Source organism: Rattus norvegicus, chromosome 2 (assembly GCF_036323735.1).
Source record: "Rattus norvegicus strain BN/NHsdMcwi chromosome 2, GRCr8, whole genome shotgun sequence".
Classification (NCBI taxonomy): Eukaryota; Metazoa; Chordata; class Mammalia; order Rodentia; family Muridae; genus Rattus; species Rattus norvegicus.
The window spans coordinates 239000404-239024974 of NC_086020.1; the positions used below are offsets into that span (position 1 = coordinate 239000404).

The window sequence follows — 24571 nt, forward strand, 5'->3', positions numbered from 1 at the left end:
CACTACTAAAGCATTTACTTTGGGCCACCTAACATTTACCAGGTTGGATTTGGGAAAGTACACATTGGGTCATGTGGGGGTCTGGCTCTGGGGAGCACACTTCTGTCTAAGCACATTTTCATTGTGAGTCACGCCGTGCCAGTGGATGTTTTGGTGTGTAATCATTGGTTCACTGTGGTTGTTTGCCTAACTCCTCAAAACGGGTTTGCCTACTTCCTCAAAATGGGGGTAACGAGGGAAAGTTGTAGCCAGTCAAAAGCACACTCTTGGCAATGATGCTGTTTTGCTTTAATTAGTACCTCTTCTCACTTTTACAATATTGAATCTGATTAAGAAACAAACGTGAGAGAAGAAAGAAGTTTGTTTTCTGAACAGGGCATGCCACAGGGCATCTTCAGTTTGCGAGAAATTAGCATCTGGCCGCAGAACTCTGAGCAGGACTAACCTGTATGAGACCCGTGAGGCTGGCGAGCACACGACAGTGACTGAACTCTGAAGGACTTGCTTAGGAGAGCAGGTCCAGATCTCTCACAGCCTTACCAGAGCAGATAGCGCTGCAGCATGTGTAGACCTTTTGTTCCTCTCCTGCCTTCCTCAGGCTTCTCTCTGCTTGCTGAAACGCCATAATCACTTCCTGGTGGGTGTTAAGCATGCACACGTCTTTCCTCCCTCCTCAGGAGTCTTTGTCTTCCCTCAATACTTTAAACTAGGATTCTATTGAAGCTTTCTTCTGGATTAGATCAGTGAGATAAGTGGTGCAGGTGCCAATGGTTGTCTCCCTCAGCGGCTGGCTGGGAAGGTGCGATGTAGAAGGTGCCCATGGGACTCCTCACAAAGGAGGCATATGGACCCCGGCAGGAGATCAAATGGTATGCACAGGTTGTGCCCTTTTTGGTGACCCAGGAAGTATCCCTTATGGCTTTTGTTAAACTTCACTATTCCCTCTCATAACTAGGAAATGCAATCTCGGCGTTCAGAGCCAGAAAGCAATGGTATCTTTCCCTTAATGAGTCAGGACCTCATTCCTCATGAATGTGAGTGATTCTTTTCACATCTGGAATTCATCTGTTTAACCACAGAATGCCGGTTAGGAGAGAAAGAATTTGGCGGAGAAAGTGATACTCAAGGCCGGCCCATGTGAGTTGACTGGAAATTTGGTTAAAAGAGATAAAAATGACTGAAAATCAGGTGAAAGCTACGGCTGGCTCTCTAATGAGAATGGAGGCAAGGCAAGGTCCCACTGACCGGCCCCTGCCTGACATGTGATTCCACACATTTAAGGATACCCATGCTGAAGTCTTGTCTTCGGTCTAAGCACGTTGCCTTCTGTGTGTGTGTGTGTGTGTGTGTGTGTGTGTGTGTGTGTGTGTGTGTGTGCGTGTGTGCACACACGTGCGTGCTCGTGCCTGCTTTCTGTATGTCGACTGTGTGCTTATTTCCAGGCTCTAGAGCAGAGTGCTCTCGGAGCTAGAGTTATAGGCAGTTGAAACCATCCAAAGTAGGTGCTTGTAACCAAACCACCAGTCCCTGTGACAGCAGCCACTGCTCTTTAACCATTTGACCATCTATTCCTCTCTTACTTTAAAATTTTACCCTGCGCTGAGGATGGAAACCAGGAGCCCTTACAGCACATAGGCTATCTATGTAAGCGATTGGCTTGAGGGATGACCAAGAGGAGCGTGGGCCCTGTCTCCACACTGGGCTTTGATCCTGAAAAGGCACAACTTAAGACATGTAAAGGGCTGGCCATTGTTTCCCAGGGGACCCTTGTTGGAACACTATCAGACTCCAGTCAGGGCTATCAGCAGTGAGGTAGTCAGGAGCATGTAGAATTACTGATATTATTTTCGCAACAATACTGGCAGTACTAATTCCCACATACATTAAATTTTTATTATGTTAGGTAACTCCGAATGCTGTGTGTTTGCTGAAGTTCTTCTTCATCAGCTGACAAAACTTCTCTAAACTCATTATTTGCTCCATAAAACAGGTTGAAATCTGTAGACATTTGTTTCTGGATAAATCGTTTGCTCTTCTGTTAACTGTATCACTGGGATTCCTCATCTCTCAATTGCTAAAAGCCAACAATAAAGAATAAGGTGTCTTCTGTTACACACAAACAGCCTTCGCTCTGTTAATTGGGGCTAATGAGAGGGCAACTGGGCTTTACTCTGCCTGTTTTGTGGCCTCTCTAAATGGTAGGCCGATGGCACTTACAATTATTGGCTTCTCCACCCCTCACTCCTGCTCTCTTCATTGTCCACTGGGACTACCCTTTCACTGTCAGTGTCAGAGTAGGAGATCACCAGGGGAGCAGCTGTGCTCACAACACACATGGGACATCAGCTACAGGGGGAATCACACAGCTGCTGGCTTCAGGGGGAACTCCAGTTTAGAAGGAGGGAGGGGGTCCTAGATACTTAAGTAGGATTCACCTGTCCTCTGTTATTTGAATGTATTTTTCTCTTTAAACGTAAAAACAACAGAGGTCTTTGTTGCATTCTCTACTTACTAACAGCACAGGGTCTCTGGATCTTCCCATCAGCCCTGTGGGATGGGCCGTCTTTCCATCAGAAACGGGCCTGGAACCCCAGCTGCAGAAGGAGTGGGAGGGAAGAGGAAACAGAAAGTCGAAGTCAGACAGCTTTGAACTTGATTTCTGCTCAGCGGTCTCTCTTCTTTATTCATGCATGCTGCCATGACCCTCTGTGTTTTATGTTTCCTTATTTAATTTATGGAATGATAAAAGACTTACCAAGGCTGGGAGTCACCTGTTTGGCTGAGAGAGCCCAGGATCCATTCATTCATAAAACTCTCTCAAAGACTGCTGTGTGCCACATGGATAAAGACTTTAGAACTACAACAGTAACAAGTAGCTATATGGGTTCTCCAAAGAATTTTGGTTTAGTTGTAAAACAAAACAAAACAAAACAAAACAAAACAAAACAAAACAATGGGATTCCACTGACTTATGTGTTATCAACAGAGTGAGTGATGGGTACAGAGCAAGGCAGGAACTCAGGTTGGAATGGAAAAGGGCAGCTTGGAGAAAGTGGCATCTCTGAGATTCAGGAAAAGGGGAAAATTACCAAATTGTAATAACAAATGAAATTGAGATTAAAAACATTCAGGAGACAAATGAGTAATGGCTGTTGTTATAAAGAAAAGTCAAAGAATCACGAATATATGAAGTGTAGTGGAGAAAAGGGTCACACAGTAACAATACAAGTAGTTGGTAGGTTTAAGATCATAGGTAGAACGGGACAGGAGTTCTACAGGAAGTCCAACAGGGTCAACTAACCTAGACCCAGATATGGAACCCCCCAACCATACATGGGTTGGACCTAGGCCATCTGCACATATGGAGTGGATGCATAGCTCAGTCTTCATGTGGGTCCCCCAGCAATTGGAGTGGGGGCTGTCCCTAAAGCTGTTGTGGCTAACCTTGTCTGGCCTCAGTGGGAGAGGATGACCCTAGTCCTGCAGAGACTTGATGTGTCAGGGTGGGGGTATACCCAAGGGGGCTCCACTCTCTCAGAGGAGAAGGGTAGAGGGAATGGGGAGAGGGATTGTATGAGAATGGGGACCAGAAGACAGGCAATGCTGGGATGTAAAGTGAATAAATATTTATTAATAAATATTTAAATTGTTAAATAGGAAAAAAGATAATAGCTAGAAAAGGGATAGAAACAGATTCAAATGATTTCCTAATTTGGAATCCTTTCCTTTATTATTCGCAGTCTTTTTATAAAACTACTAATTTATTTTTTGGGTGTGTGTGTGTGTGTGTGCGCGCCTAAGTGTATGTGCATCACCTGCAGAGGCCAGAAGAGAACATTCAGATTTTCTGGAACTGAAGTCACAGAAGGCTCTGAGTTACCATAACAACTAACCCTGAGATCTCTAGATGATCAGTCAGTGCTCTTAATCACTGGGCCAAATATCGACTCCGTAACCTCACAGTCCTATCTTAGTTTAGTATGTGTATATCTGTGTGTGCTCATGGGGTATAAGTGTATGCCTAGGTATATGCATGTGTGCATGTGTGCGTGTGTGCACATGGCCATACATTGAAATAAGTCCTCCACATGTATGCTTACTACCCTACAGCTGCCTCGCCATCAACGTGTGGATTATATTAAAATCATGTTCTAATGGAGCTAAAAGGCCAACAGACCTTGGAAGATGTCACCAGAGAGACTTCTATCCTTCTCTGTAATTTTAAAAAACAGAACAATTTCAGCCATTTGACTCTGTTTTTGAAATGGTCAAACTTTAAAAAGTTGCCTTTGATGAAATGAAGGCAAAATAGTGAAGAAGAAGAAAGAGGAAGAAGAGGAGGAGGAAGAGGAGAAGGAGGAGGAAGAGGAAGAGGAGGAGGAGGAGGAGGAAGAGGAGGAAGAGGAGGAGGAGGAAGAGGAGGAAGAGGAGGAGGAGGAAGAGGAGGAAGAGGAGGAGGAGGAGGAAGAGGAGGAAGAGGAGGAGGAGGAAGAGGAGGAAGAAGAAGAAGAGGAGGAGGAGGAAGAGGAGGAGGAGGAAGAGGAGGAAGAAGAAGAGGAGGAAGAGGAGGAAGAGGAGGAGGAAGAGGAGGAAGAAGAAGAGGAGGAGGAGGAGGAAGAGGAGGAGGAGGAAGAGGAGGAAGAAGAAGAGGAGGAAGAAGAAGAGGAGGAGGAGGAGGAAGAAGAGGAGGAGGAGGAGGAGGAAGAGGAGGAGGAGGAGGAGGAGGAGGAGGAGGAGGAGGAGGAGAAGAAAAGCAAGCCAGCAGTCGAGCCAAGAAAAGGTAGGTAGCACATCACTTTTTCTGGATGTGAATCAAGCACTCTTCTGGACTGGAAGAAGCATAACTACTTCTCCAGTGACTGAAAATTGAAGAGAACGATCTGACAGCAGGTCATATCTCACATTTGAATTATTTCAAATTTGGATCTAGAAATAGATGAATAATCGATAAACAAATAATTTACCTATGTCTTGAAGTAACATATTTTTAAAGACATTATCAGTACGTGTAATGACAACTGGATTTTTGCATAGAATGCCCATTTTCCAGCCAATGGTAGCCTTTTCTGAATGAAAATCTATTAATGTGCATATTTTACGTGAGATCCTGTGATATTGGAATCTTTCAAACTAGACCAGTTGAATCCAGAAGCCACAGGAAAAACATGTATGAAAAAGAAATCACAAAGCGAAAATAACATAGCCTGTATCTAATACCTAACACATTTAGGTGCTTACAATAAATAACCTCTTTAATGGAATGGTTTTCAAAAATATAGTCTATGGTTCATAAATGTTTTCATCCGGTTCTGGAAAACATGTGACTGAATTTTTTATAGTTATAATACATTATTTTAAAATGCACTTTGCTATCTAATACCTTTAAAAAAATCCCACTTTTCTATTTTTTTTAAATGAAGGATACAGCGTATTTCCACAATCTGAGCTAAAACCAAAATGGACAAGGATAAATGGAGGGTTTAAGGAAGAGGTTATCCTTTCTCCTCCTGGGAATGTTTTCACAGCCCTGATTGTAATGTTGGACTTGCTGAGAAGTCTATGACAGAAGTTCACAGATCTCCCTCCTCCCACCCCTCTGTTTTCTCTAATTCACTTATTTTGTAATCCTACAGATCTTGAGCAACACTTTCTGGGATGCTTACAGATATCACTACAGTGAATTCATATATTGAAAAATATGTAAACCTCCTTACAAAACTGGTACACCATAAATATGATAAAACGCTATTTTTTGTTTTAAAATGTACTTTTAAATTTTAATTGTGTTCATGGGAGGGGCATTTGCACATGAGTGAAACTGCCCCAGAAGCCAACACTAGGGATTGGATCTACTGGCCCTGGAGTTCTAGGTGGCTGTGAGCCGCTGGCTGAGCATAGGTGCTCTCTGAACTGAGCTCAGGCCCTCAGCAAGAGCTCCATTCACACTTAACCAGTTGAGCCACCTCTCCCACCTCAGCTTGCATGGATCTCTCACCAGCAGACCCCCTGTGTTGCCTTTTTTTTCTGTAGTTGAAGAAACGTAATTATAATGTTAATTTCATATGCACAAAATAAATCTACAGTGGTCTATGTCATTATAAAATACCTATGAAAGGACATTTTTCAAGCTGTTCTTTTAGATCATGAGGAATTCAGTGTCTTCCTCTGTTCCAGAGCATCGATGGGGTCTGTGAATCTGGAATTCTTTTCTCTGTCTTTCTTTGGGGTTCAGCCAATGAGAGGCCCTGCTGGGGGAGTGGAGGAAAATGAAGGAATTGGAGCAACTGTGTTCCTTTCCAGTTGGCCACATGTACAGCTGGGCAGTCATCTCTTTAGACTCAGAATTCATCAACACTTTAAACTTCTCCTTCATTCTTAGCTGCAGCCTTAGGTTAGGGAAGGGCTTGTAATAACAAAGCACATGATATTTGGGGAAAAAGAAGAAGTGTAGCCAAGAATTGTAGAGTCTGTTACACATATATGCTTGGTCTACTCTTTGGTTGGTGGCTCACTCCCCGAGAGCTCCCAGGGATCCTGGTAAGTTGACTCTGTTGGTCTTCCTGTGGGGTTCCTATCTCCTTTAAGCGTCTGATCTTCCCCTAGCTTTTCAATAAGGGTGCCAACATCCATCCCATGTTTGGCTGTGGGTCTCTGCACCTATTTCAGTCAGCTGCTGAGTAGAGCCTCTTAGAGCACAGTTATGCTAGGCTCCTGTCTGCAAGCAAAACACAGCATCACTAATGATGTCAGGGATTGGTGCTTCCCTGTGCAGCTTAGTCTCCATGTGGGTTCCAGAAACGCTGAAGAGGAGGCTCTCCCCTAAAGCTGTAGCCTGACTGTGGTACCCACTCCCCAGAAGGATTGCCTTGTCTGGTCTCAGTGGGAGAGGATGCTCCAGGGTGGGGGGGGTATGTGGGAGGGGTCATGCTCTCAGGAAAGGAGGTAAAGGGGCAGGGGAAAGGAACCTGTGAGGGGGGGACTGGGAGAGGTAGCAGCGTTTGGGATGCAAATTAATAAATAAACAAGAATTGTAGATGGTCAACATGATGCTGACTTCAGTTGCACAAGAGTGATGTGAGAGCAACATTCATTTGAATCGGAAAGCAAATGTTTTTGCTTCTGCCTCAAAAATCCATTTAAAAATATGGTTGATAATTTTCTCATGTAAGGGGGTGTAGAACAAAAAGGAATGTCATAAGCTACCTGTAGGAGAATCCAAAGCCATCCTGAGGAACATTTTGCATATCCTACACTCTGTTCAGAATGCCCTAATAAGAGGAAAATTCCGACATCTGAGGCGGGTGCTTAAATGACAGATGCCATCCCATAATGACTAGCTGCTAACTCTGTTAATGCAAGGGGGAGGGGCTTGTTCTGTTTCATTTCCTGACTCATCTCATGCTTCCCACTTTCTAGGTCTCTGGCGCTGCTTCCTACCGTAAGTCAGAAATGAATTTTTTAAAATAAGCACTTGTACTTTGAACCATAAAACAAAATCTGAGGCAGAAATCAGAAGGAAGAAGGTAAATTACTTTTAGTGCTCTGCAAAGAAACTTTCACTTGGCTATTTCCTCTTGTTTTGAACCTCTGAAAAATCAATACAGAAACATATCATATTCTGAAGGCAGGTCAACTGTGCACTAGGTGTTTTTAACAGTTGGCTTTGAAAGGGATACTTAGGCCCCCTTGACATGAATCTACAGTTCTTTGCACTAAGTGTCCCCATGAAACTACATTTTCGCTCGGGCTATCCATCTCAATGGTTATTACTTTTTACTGTTCCAGGCCTCTATCTTCTCTTATGGATTCACTGATAGATCAATATGACAGAGGCAAGATAAAAGTCAGTTAGCTGTACATGTCTATTATGAGCCTGAAAATCCAGACACACATTTTTCCTGACAGGAGCCAGGCACATAACTGACTCATTACGTGTCTGGGTGGTTTTCTCGTCCTTTCTGTACAAACTCACATTTCTGGACATGTTTCTTAATTTTGAGGTCCTCATGGCTTGTCAGGGAGTTAGGAGTGAGTGGTTCCCTCAGGGAGAGAGTGATTTTAAAATACAATCTTTACTTTTGAAAGGAGAGAACAAAACACATTTGCTGCTACTCCAAGGCAGTAAAATGGAATGCTGACATACTCAGTTTCTAAACCACAGGCAAGTGGACTGTAAAAACCAAGCAGTGGTTCAAAGTCAAGGGGGGAGGGTGTGGGTGGCATATCCTTGCAGTTCCCTAGTGGGTGGTGGGAGCGAGGTAAGGGGCTTTGGGTTGGTTGGAAACCTTGAGTTCCCTCTGGAGTTGATCACCTTGGCCATTTATGATTCACCATTTTGAGAGAGGAAAATAAACTGCCAAACATTTATGCTAACTCCCACTAGAAGTTCAACAATCTGCGCCATCAGCCTCCTACGTTGTGTGTCAGCTGACAAGGTTGCCCACTGGGAGCTTGGAATAAGCAAAGAGTCTGTACTTTTCCCACTGTTCTCAGAAGGCCACCCTCGTGCATCAGACACGTTCAGCTGGCTTTTGATGTTTCTTTGGAGCAACATTGGAGATTTAACCCCTCTTCCACATTCTTCTGCCTTACACCTTTAATTATAGCAGGATGCATTGTGGTCTCAAAGGGCTTTCAAGGAATTCTCCACACAGCCTGGGCAGCATGGTAGAAATAGTTGGGCAAGCTGTAACTGGGGTGTGCCGTAACAGTGGGCTTACAAAAAAAATAATAATCCTAACCAGAGAAAACACACAAAAAAATCCCAAAACAAACAAGGGACAACTTTGACTGCTTGTTTATAACTACATTCTGCTTTTATTTCTTCCCTCTTGGGAGAGTAAAGATAAAGGCTGTTTTGTCAATCGTCAGCAGAGCTCTCCCTATATCAACAGAAAGTCCATGTGAGTTTTGTGTGTAAGGATACAAGAGGGAAAGGGCATTCCCTTCATTCTTACACCATCCAGCTAGCTCTAAGAGTGGGCTGAAGGAAAGTAAAACCAAAAGCAAGTGACCCAAATTTATGAAAAGAGGTAATGCAGGTCAAAACCATTAACGACCTGAATAGAAGTTGTACTGATCAAGGGAAAGACTGACACAAAAGGCTGGGCAGTACACAGACTCTCCAATGTCACGTGACTAAACAAATTCATCTTCATTCCTGACGCTTAAGAAGAAGCCATTGAGAAAAACCAGAAACAGCCCTCAGACCCCCTGACATTGCTGAAGTTTACCCACTGAAGTTGGCCATTCCTTGCAAAGTATGATGTAGCCAGTGGCACCATTTCCTTTACACGGATAGACATTAGGATGCTTAAATGGGGCCTGAGTGAGTGTCACAGAAAGAATGGAAACAAAGATAGAGTTGGTCCACTGTGAACATCAGGACCTGGGAACAAATGGCAAATGTGTCCCATGTCCCATGCTTTCACCATTTAATGTATCAAGTGTGGTAAATTAACTATCCCAAAGAAGTCATGTTGAGAGGTTATGTTTTCCCTTATAAAGCTCTATTAACCAATATTCATATGTCTGTGACCTAGACAAAGAAAACCTGTGGTGTGAAGAATGGGAGAGAGAGAGAGAGAGAGAGAGAGAGAGAGAGAGAGAGAGAGAGGTGTTTTAATCTTTATTGTTATATATAAAATTACCTATTGAATGATGAAAATAAAATGAGTTATTGTGCATCTCTGGAGCTGTGTAGCCATTATAATAATCTAATTTTGCATATTTATTTCCTAAAAGTTTTTTCTCTACTTCTACTCTTTACCCTCCTTCCAGGTCAAGGGAATTATCAGTCTATTTTCCTTCATTGTTTCCCATTCAGGGTATTTTATATAAGTATCATCAGGAGGTATTGTCTGTGGTGCCAGGTTTTTCACTTAGAACATGTCTTCTAGATCATCATATTGTGACATACATCATTTCTCAGTTCTTCTCTATTGGTTAATAGTACTTAAATTTATAGCAATGCTATTTTATTTACTCACTCGTCAGCTAGTCACTATTAGAACGATTTAATTTCTGAGTCATTTCGGTAACGGTCAAATGGACATTCATTTCAAGCATTTGCATGGAATTTGGTTTGCATTTCTCTGGGGGTAGATGTCTAAAATGATAAATGCAGATTAACATTTTGAGAGATTGTTAGACCCATTTCCAAGATCGCCTCTCTGTCTGAGGCTCTCCCAGTCTTGTCACTTTCCATAGGCTTGGTAGCACATTAGTCTTTAATTCTAGTCATTCATGCGAGTTTGAAAGCTTCTCTCATTTTGGTGTGGATTGTGTTCCCCGCAGGTTTGCCTTGGGATCAAATGAATACACTCTTCTGTTACTCATAGAACATATTTTCCTGGAATTAGAAAGGATGTATTTATTTGTTTTACTTTATGTATAGGAATTCTTCATCTGCATATATGTCAGCGCACTGCATGCATACCTGGCATTAGCAGGAGGCCAGAAGAGGGTGCTGGATCCTCTGGAAATGGAGTTATTGAATTTTGTAAACTTCCGTGTGGGTTCTGGGAACCGAACCCAGACCCTCTCAAGGGTAGCACATGCCATTAACTGCTGAGACATCTCTCTAACCCATCTCCTGCATTTTTAAATCTCCTTAAGAATTTGTTGAAAATTCTCTATTCTCTCATTCACACTATAAGACTGCTTAGCACACAGGACAAAACACAGGCGCGTAAAACATGAAGAACTTCTGGACTGCAGGGGTGACTTAGGCTGATGTCTGCTGAATCCTGTCAGCTGCCGGAGAGTGGCTAGTTGTTGGCTGATCTCCTAGATTAGTCTTAATGTCTTCACGGGACAATTCAATTCTCCTTCATGTATCTCTGACCCGCTCACATAAAAAGCCAGCAATGTCCTTCCTAAATAGAGGCAAATTAGCCTAAATAGACATGGCAACCAGCAAGGATCGGGTCTAATTCTGCTTTTGTTCCACAGCCGTGTCCGCTGACTAGGCAAGACATGTGACAGAACTCAGACGGAAGGGACAAAGGACACACTGCTTGGTGCGAACAGTTGGTTCACACGAAGGCACAGATGCCATGACAGGTGAAGACTGAAGGCTATTCACAGAATTAGTCCACCACAGAGAAGAGGAAGGAGATGGATGTTAACCATTGCTTCGTGGTGTCATTGATGCTTCCAGTCATCTGTGTGAAACCCAGATTCATTAGCTTCCTCCTAGGGGTAGCTATTCTCTCAGAAACAACAATTCTAGTCTGACAAAAGAGGGGAAAAAAAGGATGTTATGGTAAATGGAAACTCTGTTGTTTGAAAACAGCTCCGGTGTCTAGTGAAAATTCAGGACAGACCTAGATCCAGGGTTTGTCAGGTCCTCTAAAATTCTTAATAAAGTGCTTAGGACTAGAATATTGACATCATTTATGTATTATTAAATGTCCTATCATGGGTTTAGGAAAAGCTAATAGAGTTGTAGCATCACCACCCTAAACAAAATTGCTTGTGTTTGTAGAGTCTGCAATGTGGACTGGATGCCTACGGTCTACAGCTCAATACCAGGAAAGGACACTCCACACAGACAGAATCCACGGTCCATTAAGCCTCAGGTTTGCCATGATGTGGACCTCTCTGATGTATTACTGTGATAGTCTATTTTTGTTGACTCAGTTATTCTGTCAGCAAAACCAAACATCTTGGCCTGTGGCCCAGCCTCGAGCTGACTATGGAGGATATGTTTCTGCCTTTACTGCCATGACAGTAATGAGCAACTGGCATTAGTTTGATTTGCATAATTGTGTGCTTCCAACTTCGAGTCTATGTCAGTAGGAGACAACTTATTGTGATGATATCCACAGCATATTATCTGTTTTGTGTGATCAGCATTTATTTATGTAAATTCTATCATTACAAGGGGTCATTTTCTAACATTCTACCATGAAATTACATTCTCAGCCAACCACCAGCAAGGAAAAGCTCCAGAAAGAGAGCTGGGCATATTTTGTGATTCATAGCTGTTGGTCAAAGAGGTGGAAGGGCTATTTGCGGTGGCTGCCTGCTTGTTTGCTTGTTTAGGTGAGTTTCTGTTAAGGCTTGACAAGCAAGATGGCAATTGGGCAGTGTGTCTATCAGATTTGGAGTGAATGCTGTTCAACAGACCACTCTCCTCTCATTTGGCAGACATGTTTACACCACAAATTTCCTCGCTCATCTGAGATTTTCTTTTAAAATAACTTATGGTCTAAAAAATTATTTTGTGTTTTGTAGAGGGTGAGTGAATATTTTCTCTGATAAACAGAAACTCTTTAAGTAATGTACAAGAGGCGAGAAGTCGGAATAATTATTTGGAATATTCTACCTGTCCAAGTACTCGAGAAAGCAGAAAGGAACCCAAAGGAACCTGAGATTTAATAGGCCAACCTCACAACTCTGCTCAGAAAAAATACAGTCCAGGTTGGCTCTATTATCTGTCTCTTCTTTACAGGCAGATGAGCCTGCTAGACTCAGTGTAACTGGAACTGTAATTTATGCATTTCTTTGATAGTTATCGCTAGTTAAGCACAAAGGGATGTCAGCATTTAACCCCACTTCAAGACATGACAATGTGGAAAAAAGGAGCATAAAGGGAAAAAAAAACCCAGCAGCCAAGCACTTAAGTCAAGTTGACACCTGTCAAAAGGAGCCCTTACTAAGAGGAGGGTAATTAGGATATTACTCTGTTGTGAGAGCGCTGTTCTCAGCCAGCTATGTACTGCTCTTCAGGCTGCTTGGGAAAGAATAATATGTGAGAAAAATAAAAATGAATCAAAGAAACAAGAGAAAAAGAAAAGAACCCAGAAATCACATTTCACACTTCAGAAAACTTGCAGTTCAGACTTGTTTGGTAAGTGGTTGAGGCAACAGCTCTGTAGGTGAAGCTTGCCTTGCAAGCTGGAGGACCCAAGATCAATCCCTAGAACTCCATTAGGAAGTATGGTACATGTTTGTTATCTCAGCTTTAGGGAAATGGAGACAGGTAGATCCCTGGGTTCACTGGCCAGCCAACCTAGTTCACTAGGTGAGTTCTAAGCCAAGCCCTGTTTCAAAAGAAATAAAAGCTAAGTAACTCCCAAGGAATAACATACAAGGGCCAGGTGGCATTCTGTATGTATGTGTACACTTATGTGTGTGCACAGAGGTGCTTACTCATTGCGTGTGTGTTCATTGCTCTCTCTCTCTCTCTCTCTCTCTCTCTCTCACACACACACACACACACACACACACACACTCATACTCACACTCACTCTTGAAGAGTTTGTTTTATTTCCAGAGGTTCATTTTGCAAACTTCACTGGCCATTCGTCTGAAAAGGAGTATAGCAAAGATGTTATCTTCAAACCTTCCTTCGTTCTTGGACTTTAGTGAGAAACAGATCGGCGTTTCTTAGGTGCCTTTGCACCCTTGGGGTGCAGTAGAATATAGAAGAAAGATTGTTCTCCGACTCCAACTGTGTACATACATATTGTTTGGAAGGTCGTCTTGTTAGGCCTGCATTTCTGTCTGCTTTCATTCCTTTCAGTTTTCTGTCATTTATTTCATGGCCTGGCATTAATTCACAGGCATACAATATAAAGATATCACGGATGTTGTCTCCTCTGAGAACTTCAATCCATAACTCATAGTGGTCCCCTCATTCTCTTTTCAACTGCGTTTCTCAATAATCTTACATCAGTGTATGTTTCAGGAAAGAAATGACCCAACCTAAATCATGCAGAATTTGCTACCATTTTGATTTCTGCTTAAACCCATAACTGGGAAGCAAAACTGGGTCAGGAGTTGGGATCAAGTGAGTAACACCATGATATAGTGTGTAGGAGTGATTTAACCCCCTGACATTTTCTGCCATTCATATAAAGGTTGGCTAGCCTTGAACTCACTGAGTCCTTAGTTTTCACACCAGTTGAGTGCAGTCACAGGCCCTGAGGACCCATCTCAGCTGATCTTGGGATTTATGAAATAGCTTACCTGTCCAAGTGGAATTAAACAGCAAAGAGCTGGTGATGCTATTTCTCATTTAGCAGAAGTCCTCAAGGGAAGAGAAGGGGGTCGCTAAAGAAACTTGGAGGCAGACAAACAGAGCAGCATGCCCTTTGGATTTCTGCTAACAAAGAGTTCAACTGAAGGAGAAAGAAAGAGTTAAAACCTGGCCAGGGAAGAAAACGTAGGAGAAACAGAGTTCCAGTCTCTGCTTCATCTACAGTCGGGAAGTCACACTACACAGGTCAGGTGGAAAAGGCATGTTTCTAAAGAGCCCACTGTGTATTCAGAGGACTGGGAGGTAGAAAGCCAGTGTGAAATGCTATCCAAAAACCAGAGAGCCAGAGCTGTAAGCCCGGGAGGAAGAGTGCTAATCCCCACCGGGGGTCAAGACAGCAGAAGGCTGAAGTTCAAGGAACATAGGCAGACCCATGTGAGGCCATGAAAGAGGACAGACTGAAGGAAATGACAGTGGCAGTCAGAAAGGAAGTTCATACATTTGGCCACAGGGACTGACAAAAGCATCTGGAAACAATAAAAGGCAGAATTTATTTTTTCTTGGGAAGTTTTCTTTGAAAATAACTCTCCAGTGAAGAACAAAAACCACAATAACAGTATCTTCCGCATTTCACTTTTCATGTTTTGGGAATGGATCTAAGAAGCAAACACAGAATCCCAGCTTTGTTAATTAAGTGGAATTATGGGTTCTAAACAAGCCTTCGTACCCTTTCTCATTTCAGGAGGTCTAAGTTTACTTGGAAGAAGCCTGGGGCATAAGAAGACAGCTTAATGAATACTTTCCTTTATTCCCCATGGTTACCCTTTACTCGGCTCAACCTCCTTCAGACATATGGAAACATCATGCGGGCAAAGAACAATGAAAAGAAAATCAAGGGTGTCTTTTCTTGGTTAATGACAAAGGGGGAAACTTGGGCTGATCATTGATAATACATAATGTAGTCATATCAAAGATAACATAATCAGAGGAGAGGGGGTTATAAACTACCCAATTGACTCAGCAGGTACCACCAAAATATTTGCAGGTTGCTTGGTAACCCAATTAAAAGTCTCTATTTAAATCCCGGATCATTAGTGACTGAAAATCACTATCATTTGATGGCTCATCTCAGTCCAGTTCTTAGGGGAGATTTTCCTACATCAAAAACCCACCAACATATTTGGCACTAATTGGCTCCCTTGGTGGCAATCTCAGCCTATAGGCCAAGAACTGAGTGGACCTGGGAGGATAAATGATTCCCCAGCCCGAGAGCTGGTGCTTCTCAGCACAGGCTGAAGGACATTGGTGAGTTAAGATGAGATTTTTACGCAGATATTACCTGTCTTTGGATAAATTGAGATATTCTCTTTTTAAGAATATTAGATTGTTGGTAATTTCCTTGAGAAAAATTAATTATGTTTTTTTGAGGACTTGAAGATATCTCTTCTTCCTGCCTCTTTATATTACCCATGTCCCAACTCACAACAATAAAGAGAAGTAGTGTTAAATGTTATCATCTTTTAAGATCAGAAACCAGGACTAAGGACGCTGATGTGACACAGATGACAGGCCTACTGTGAAAATGAAATGTATTGTCACCAAAATTAGCTAAGCGGCAGCCTGTCTCCTTCAGTGATACAGGAAGCAGAGAGAGACGGGCAGATTAACAACTAAACAAACATCCAGAAGCATTAGTGTTATCGAATATACTCCTATTGAAAATGGCTCCAAGTCCGATCTTTAGGAGTAATGAATTCTCCGTATACTGTGGTGTTAAAAGTAGCCAACACATTCAAAATCCTCCAGAGAGAGATGTACACGAGAGAACATGGTATTGTGTAGTTTTAGAATACCACAAGAAACTTGATTGCAACGGTGGAACAAGACGATATTGGACATTGGATCACTTGACACTGGCTAGGACATGGTCCTGACCATTGTGAGCTAAATCCACCATCCACGCAGGACTGTGTAGTATTTTTTCAAACAGAGGAAAGGATCATAAACATTGGAAATAAACTTACATATATGAAAATGAAACATAAGAGGGTTGATGAAGCTTTAGCAAAACTGAAAGCTGAAAATGCTGGTCCCCAGCTGTACCCCTCACACCGTCTGACCCATTTCTACATCTGTAACACTGGGAATAGAGACAGGGAAGCCATCTTTCTTAGTTCTGTGATGGTGACATTCAAAAGAATTTCCTTTGTAATATTTTTTTTTCTCCTGGTGTCGGTTATTGGTATAGCAGACATATAAAGCCAATTATATTTTGTCTTAAGCTTTTTAATAAAATTTCTGAAATGATGAAACCCACTGAGTTTATTGGACCTTGGCACACCTTCCAGAACAAACCTCAGAGGATCTATATTAGACATGTTTGATCATGGAAAGATAGGTTTCAATTGATTTGCCTCCAGTGTCATATAAGCAGAAATCTGGCTTGTTGATTAGTATTCAATGTGCAATGGGTAAAACCTCTGTTATTTTTATAGCAATGTATTTTTCAATACAGATACCAAGATAAAAATAAAGGAGAAATTCTGAGTTTATCAGTTATGTTGGCTTTCAACCATTTAAACTTTATGATGGAAAAAATTTCCAAACAGTTTATTATTAGTGACAGAACATAATAGCTTCTTACTTTTGATCTCCGCTATTAGTAATTTTTGCTAAATTTGGTACTAGTGTTTCAAAATTGCTTTTTAGGTGATCTTTTATTCAACTGTACTTGTGGTTAAACTTGTCCTATGTAAACTTATAGTTTTACATATAATATAATTTAATCTCATGGCATTCGAATAGAGAGCGCTCCCTTCCACCACTGATGTACACGTGCTTGTATCACACTGGTGCAGATCAGCCATTTTCACAAGTACACACAAGCGGGTCTTGAAATCATGAGAAAGACACCAGTGGCTTTTAAAAAAATACTCTCTGATGCATGAATTACCCACCAAACACAGCAGTCTACCCTTTTAAGTTGGTACATAATACGAGTTCCAAATGTGCCTAAGTGGAAAAAGAAGTTTTGTATTCAATTAATTTAGGAAATTTCCCGGGCCTCTATTAAACAATCAGAAACCTAGTAAAATCTCCCAGAATCTCCCAGTCCAGGAAAGGCAGCGCAGAGTGCTTGATCCAGAATAACTTTCCCAAGTCTGATCACAAAACGTACTTTTGATTTACGTGCTTCTCTTGTATTCTGAAGACTGAAGGGTAGAATAAAGTGGCTGGGTACCTTGGTATGAACAACCAACAATGTTATAGATGTCTTTGTGGGCACCTCCTCCATCTCCTCGACTGGAATCCTTCCTTGTTACCATCGCCTTTTCATTGTTACTACGATGGGGTTATGGCATAGGTTGACCTTAAGATAATAAGGTGGTCTTCACAGAAATATACCAGCCCCTTAAAAGGATGATTTTTCTCTTTGTACTCACAGAAAAGTAAATCAGAGTTTGAAAGCAGAGGATCGACTCGGGGTCATTGCTGGCTTGAATATGGAGGGGACCACATAGAAAGCCAGGCTGGTGACTTTCAAGAACTGAGAGTGGCCACAGATGATAGCTAGAAATGAAATATAGGCTTTAGTCCAAAAGCCACAACTCGCTGAATTTGGTCAAAACCTGAATGATCTTGAAAGATGATCTTCTCTCAGTGTATCCAAATGAAAAGCCCCTTTCACTAACAATTCCATTTCGGCATTGTGAGATCTGAGCAGGAAATCCAATAGAAGAGGGCTACAGAACTTTGCTCAAGGAGATGGGCACTTTTTACTCTGTCGTGTAAAGTAATTGGTACACAGCAATAGAGAGCTCAAAACTTCACGTAGCCAAAGCACAGCATGCTTATCATGTCCCGTGCCCTGGATGTTGTCCAGGATAGACACTCCGGCAGGCTTCAGAGCCCACGGTCTCATGATATTTCCTCAATACTGGGACAAGTGACAAATGCCTGAATGGGCACATCAGAGCCTCAGGCTCCTCTTTTCCTTTCCTGAAAGCACGAACAACCTTTCTTCTTCATCGTTTTTTGTTGCCTCCTCTTATGTTGTTGTTGTTGTTCTACAAATCTATATTTCACAATGGAAATGTAAAATCAGGACAGGATTATTCCCCATATACATACATGCATACATACATACATACATGCATGCATGCATACATACATACATACATACATACATATGTTTAGCTAATGTTAGGATCTGAATCTGAAATGCTTTCCCCCCTGCACTAAGCTCATGTTTTTAACTCCTTCCCAGAACATGGTATTAGTTTGTGTGTTTATAAATCTTTCAGGAGATAGGTGTGGTTAGTAGGAGCAGGTCATTAGAGAGGGCCTTTGAGGGTTACGGCATGAATCCTGGGTGCCCTTTGTCTTCTGATTCCGGCCTCACTGTGAAGTGAGTGACTCTTTTTTTTTTTATTATTAACTTGAGTATTTCTTATATACATTTCGAGTGTTATTCCCTTTCCCGGTTTCCGGGCAAACATCCCCTCCCCCCTCCCCTTCTTTATGGGTGTTCCCCTCCCCATCCTCCCCCCATTGCCGAGTGACTCTTTTTTACTACGTGTATTTGCTGCTGCAATCGTCCTCTCCATTGTGTGGAACCAAGAAACTATGGGGTGAAAGTTTTGAAATTTTGAGTCAAGAGAGAGCATTCCTTCCTTAAACTGGCAGCCACAGTCATATTTTATGGTCACAGCCACAGTGGTAGGAATATATATATATATATATATATATATATATATATATATATATATATATATATATATATTTGACAAATCTTTCCTTTTTTGAGTCAGGGTCTCTCTCTACACCTGGATGTCCTGAAAGTGCATGTGTAGAAAAGGCTGGCCATGACCTCACAGAGATCCTCCGCCTCTGCCTCCTTAGTGCTGGGATTAAAGGCCTGTGTCACTACTTTTAATAAATCCTCATAGTCTTTCAGAGATACATGTTCAAATAATGCTACAAAACTATTATTCTAATTAGTTGGCTTGGGGAAAGTCTTATACCCATTGTAGTAAAAGTATTAGCATCTAAGACTATTTCTTTGAGCCTGGGCACAGTAAAAGTACTTGCCCAAGTCTCTAAATGGCCAAAATTCAGCAGTAGTATCTGTCTGGAGATTCTCTAACTCAGTTAAACTGTCTTAGTCTGATACCTCAGTTACCAGTGGGTGGAGGCATTGTCTGTCATTGATTTTTTGTGTTTTAATTCCTCTGGTTTGTTAACATTTCCTCAGTTAGTTCTGCATTTATTAATGGGTACCATCAATACCAATGTTCTCTTTCAATTTCAAGTCCAAACCACAAAAGTTGAAAAATGCTCCTTAGATACATTTCGCAATCCACTAGGAAAAATCATTACTTCGAGAACAGTAAGGAAAAGCTCTCCAAGCCCCCACAGAGTGCTGAGGCAGCATATTTTGGTGCGTATCATTTTCTATGTCCCTCAACCAGAGTGCAATATTGAACTCTGTTATGTACTTAAATCTTAATGCAGTGTAATGACAAATTAAATGTGAATTAGACCATTAAGTGAGAGGAAATTTCCGTTTTCCCCACTTAATGAGAAGAAACAATTTTTTTAGGCAGTTCCTTCCTCTCATTAAGTAGGGAAACCATTGAGAAGTTCTCAGTAAAAGGTCATGCTGAAGACTAGAAAACCAATATATATTTTTTAAACATCAAAACAGATTGGTGCCTCCCTGGGAGATTCAGGTGGAATAGTTGCCCTGAATGCCTGTGTAATACGGCATTGAAAATAAGGGTGTTGAAGTAATAGGACCATGCTTCACCTCAGCCATGTCTTACTACCCAAGTCTTGCCTAATGGGCTTTTAGGCTGTTACTGAAATAGAGGGAAAAACTTGCAGTAATAGTTGGATTGTTCTTTCTGCTTTTTAAAAGCTTTATCTTCTTTTGTTTGCTTCCCTTTTCTTCTAATACAGTTGAATGTGTTAAATTTTAAGTGCGAATCACTTAAAATGTGACTGTACATTTCTACCCAATGTATTGGGGCCTTTGTGACTAACTCTGTAAGAATGACAAAAGCATTGAATGTTCTTATCTGACTTAGCCTCTTGCACAATTTAAAACTTTTATTTTTGCTTTGCTCGTTTAGAAATGAGGAAATGGAGAATCAAAGGAGAAGCAAAGGATGAGTGTTATCGATTCTAAACTCTGCATTCACAATTCTCCTTTTGGATTCAAATCTCTAACATTATCTGATATAAACATATTATTTGATTTACTTCATTGATTAAGGAATAGACTCTAGGAAGATCATTTGTGGAGGGGCATTTGTCTAGCCTGAAAAGATGATGTTCTTGTAGGAGGTGAAGTTATAACAAGAGTCCACACACACCCAGGTTTGCCCCTTAAAGGTTTGCCCTTTCACTTTCCTGATGCAAGACCAAGGCCTTCTGTGTAAGGGTGGGGTTTCCGAGGCATCGTTACTTAGCCTCCTTGTCCACACACTGCAGATTTTAATCCTTTTATACAAGTAGGAAATTTACTTCTGGTGAGTCTAATTCATTTATATTCTGCTCACAATGAGGTTTAGTGTTTATTGAGAGGAATTTGATCTGTAACCAGACAACTTTAATTTTTTTAATGTTACTGGAAGCAAAATGTTGATATAAACAAAATGAAAGTAACTCAAGCTGTAAGATTAAAAGCAAAACTTAAATCCCTAGATTTATGCCCCAAATAATGTGCTATAAACTTGGCAAAACATTTCCCTGTTTACACTTTTGATTACCTCGAATTAGAATCATAAACACAAAACTGTGTTTTTCTCTTAGTTATTATTGAGTGTTTGTGTGTGTGTGTGTGTGTGTGTGTGTGTGCCTGTTCGAAGCTCCTATTTTCCTGCAAGCACCAATTGGTAGACTATCTCCATTTAAAATAACAACATTTATTACCATGAATTTTCTTATGCTAATCAATATCGTGAAAAAGCTTTGGACTGCAGCGAACTTGAATGGGTGATGTAATGACTTCACACAAAGTTGGAGATGTTAGTTTTTAAATGAAAGTGGTCTTGTAGCTCAAAGGCATGAAAAGTGAACTTTTTAAATTGCCTTAAATAGTTGAAGTTGCAAGAAACACAAATTTGTTGGCACTTGCTGAGCTGAAGAAATAAATCCCACTCTATAGATTGACTTCCTAATGTCATGAGTCAATTTAGAAATTAGGCACAAGATAAATGCCTTTCCTCTTGTTGCCCCAATGTAGTTAGCTTAATCACGAGCATCAGTGGAGACAGATTGAAAAATAAATTGTTCACTGTCTCCGAGACAAACCCCAAATAGGAAACTTGATATTCTGCACAAACTCTATCTCTGAAATATGCTTTGAAAAGGCCTGGTATAATTATGTGTAGCATTATAGAGATTTTTGTGTTTATAAATATTTTCAGAAGGCTTTGAAATTGTTTGCAAATCCAAAGTTTATAAATGACTTATGAAATCCACAAATTTGCTAAATATGTTTCTGCATTTTTGTGTTATGCACTGTGATTTTTCTTTCTATGTGGTGTAAGTCAAAAGAAAATGGTTTACAATAGGGCTAGATGGGACTACATTTTCCAAACAAAAGAAGCATCTGTTTTTCTAATTTAGATTTTGAATTTACTTTGGCTTCACAATTGGTTCCACTACAAACAATGCGGTTCAAATGACAATGACACTGATTACAGTTTCACTTTGCACTGCCAGTGCTCTGTATCCAACATTGTCAACTCCCCTCAACTAAGCACAACTAAGCCTTTCAGCACCTCTGAATCTTGGGGACTGTTTTAGACAAAGGTAAGGACAGAAGGGTAACTTGGTAAAAGGCTGCCATAGTCTGCACAAAACCACAGGTACCTAGAACTTGTAAATGTCCAGGTTTATCACTTGATGTTTCTTTTCAACTGTGAAAGCAACGTTCTTACAAACATCATTTCTTTACCCCGCTCCTTTCCAAAGCTCACTGACATGATTTGATTCTCACAGGCCCTGGGTCAGGTGAGCTTTGCCTCAGTATTAGTCAACTTCCACCAGCATATATGCTGTATCCCCATTTTTGCCAGTATTGAAGACTGTGTGGGGTGCTAGGTAGAATTCATGGCATCCTCGTGCCTTACAGGACTTTATTTTCAAATAAGATTCCATTAGTTGTATTAATTCAGATGTTTAGTTTGGACGTCACTCATAAAGTCATAGCTACACATTAGATTTTTTTTAAATAGATCTGTTTATTTTTACCCGATATACAAAAGAACAACTCTCTTCAAGTGAAGAGATTGGCTTTCTCCTCACTGAATGACATTCATTTTTTTAATACTGGAAATACTGATTGACTATTTGCCATGCAATGGCTGGATTTTGGACACATTATCATATGATAGTGATGTATAATAGTGATTATTTCAACGATCCAAGAAAACCCACCACAACATGAGTTGACCAATGAAATCTGTGAACTCTTTACGGCGCAATCTGCTTATGTTAGAACATCTTAGGTCATGTACCTCCTACAGTTTCAGTGTCCTAGTTCTGATGACCATCTGTTACCTTATGAGTTACGTGGCCATCTTACCCATCTATAAGTAAGAAATGGGAGTTTCTGATCACTTTGCAATGGTGTTTCAGGTGTTATGATATATTAGTGATTTTAGATGGTTACTTGCTATCTTAAGTGTGGGTTTCATGGCTGTAAAGAGACACCACAACTAAGGCAACTTTTATAAAGGCAAACATTTAATTGGGGCTGGCTTACAGTTTTAGAGATTCAGTCTGTTATCACCGTGGCAGGAGGCATGGCATCCTGCAGGCAGACATTGTACTGGAGAAGGAGATGTGAGTTCTATATCCTGATCTGAGGATCGCCAGAAGGAGATTGGATCCTTCAGGGAGCTAGAAGGAAGTTCTTTTCTGCATTGGGCAGAACTCAAACTAGGAGATCTCAAAACCTCCCTACACAGTTGAACAGACTGCCTACACTCACAACAAGGCCACACTTATTCCAACAAGGCCATACTTCCCAACAGTGCCATTCCCTCCCTGTGTGCCAAGCATTCAAACACATGAGTCTATAGGAGCCAGACTTATCCAAGCCACCACAGTTAGGTATTAAAATACTATTGTGAAGACAAACTTTTGTTTGAAATGGTTATGAACAAGATATAAAAATGAACTAGAGTTCATTTTTTTATAGTTAACCAGACTTTAATGATACCTCCCTAAATGGTATTTTATCATGTATAGGAATTACCAGTTAAAATGGTTAATTACTACCACAATTAATACCTCGTTGAGAGAGCCAAAAATCTTAGCATTATTTTGTATATAATTGACATTAACCAAACATGTAGATTTTACTTGCTTTTCTTCCTAAAATAGTAAATGACTAATCTATTTCTGGAATCAAGTAGGCTTGTTTAGAATTTTGGCTTTTACTGCTCACAAATTGCATAATCAAAGATAAATGATTTTATCCTAGGTAAGACTCAGTTTTTTTCTGCCTGTGAAATGGAATAATAAAAAGATTTTATTAATAATTGCATGGAATGCATAGAAAGCAGGTCAATACAAACTAGCAGTTTGGTAATGTAACCAATTCTGTAAGAGTGGATTTCAAATTTAGGTTGAATGTACTGAAAGAGATAAAGAAAATCCTGGTAGATCATAGGTCAAGCAGAGATTTATAGTAAGGTGCAAAGAGAGCATCCGATGCTGGTGACTCTGTATTATTACTTCAATCTTTGGCATAGTTTATTGACGAGATCATGTAGGCACTTACTATTTTTAGCACATGACAACTGCTGCATAAAGTAGCTGATGTGTCCACTTTATGAGCTTGGAAACTGAGGATTGCTAGAGAGACCACTTTTTATCGGGCTTAATTATGATAAATTATGCAGGGGGCAGGACCCGATTCCAGCTGCTTTCAGTTCCCCATATCACACATTTTCCAATCGCCTGCCATTCCAATTAGCATTATTTAAATATAAGTAGCAATTATCTCTGTCAAGAGAATCAAATCATCATTTATGGCTCTGTATTTATTAAATGTCTATTATATGCCAAATATTATGAGCGGGCTTGAATAAATATTTTATAACATAGTCCTTTAGTTGATTTAGTTATTAGTTATGCTTATTAGGCACCAACCCTTCCACTGTAAATTGCTAGAGAGACACTAGAAAAGTTGCATTCTTTAGTTGAAGGGTTCATTGCTCTCATAAGCTATTCTAGATATTTGAGTAGTACCAGATTCTCAGCCAACAGAAAGGAAATTACCGAGATTTTCTCGTTATCCTTTGGCCTTATACATTCATAGCTTCACATGTGTCCAACCAACTACTCAGGTGGCATAGTCTGATAACTGATGCACCAGTGTTGACAAACCAGCCACACAAAATCCCTGGTTTATATTATGGTTTATTCTGGGCATCATGCACTCTGTGGATTTGAACAAATATCAGTATATGGCATGTCTCTACAGTGACAGAGTGTTTCACTTCTCTTGAAAAGGCTCTGCATACCTTTGGTTCAGGACAGTGCCACCATCACTTGTCCCTAACA

At 40.8% G+C, this 24571-nt stretch overlaps 1 long non-coding RNA gene across 1 annotated transcript; it reads left to right on the plus strand.

Moving 5' to 3' along the window:
- Nucleotides 1-5194: 5194 nt before the first annotated feature.
- On the plus strand, nt 5195-11382 carry LOC120100967 (uncharacterized). Its single transcript, XR_005501397.2, has 3 exons — nt 5195-6537; nt 7417-7523; nt 10954-11382. It is a non-coding gene; the product is annotated as an uncharacterized LOC120100967 (long non-coding RNA).
- The last annotated feature ends 13189 nt before the right edge of the window (nt 11383-24571 follow it).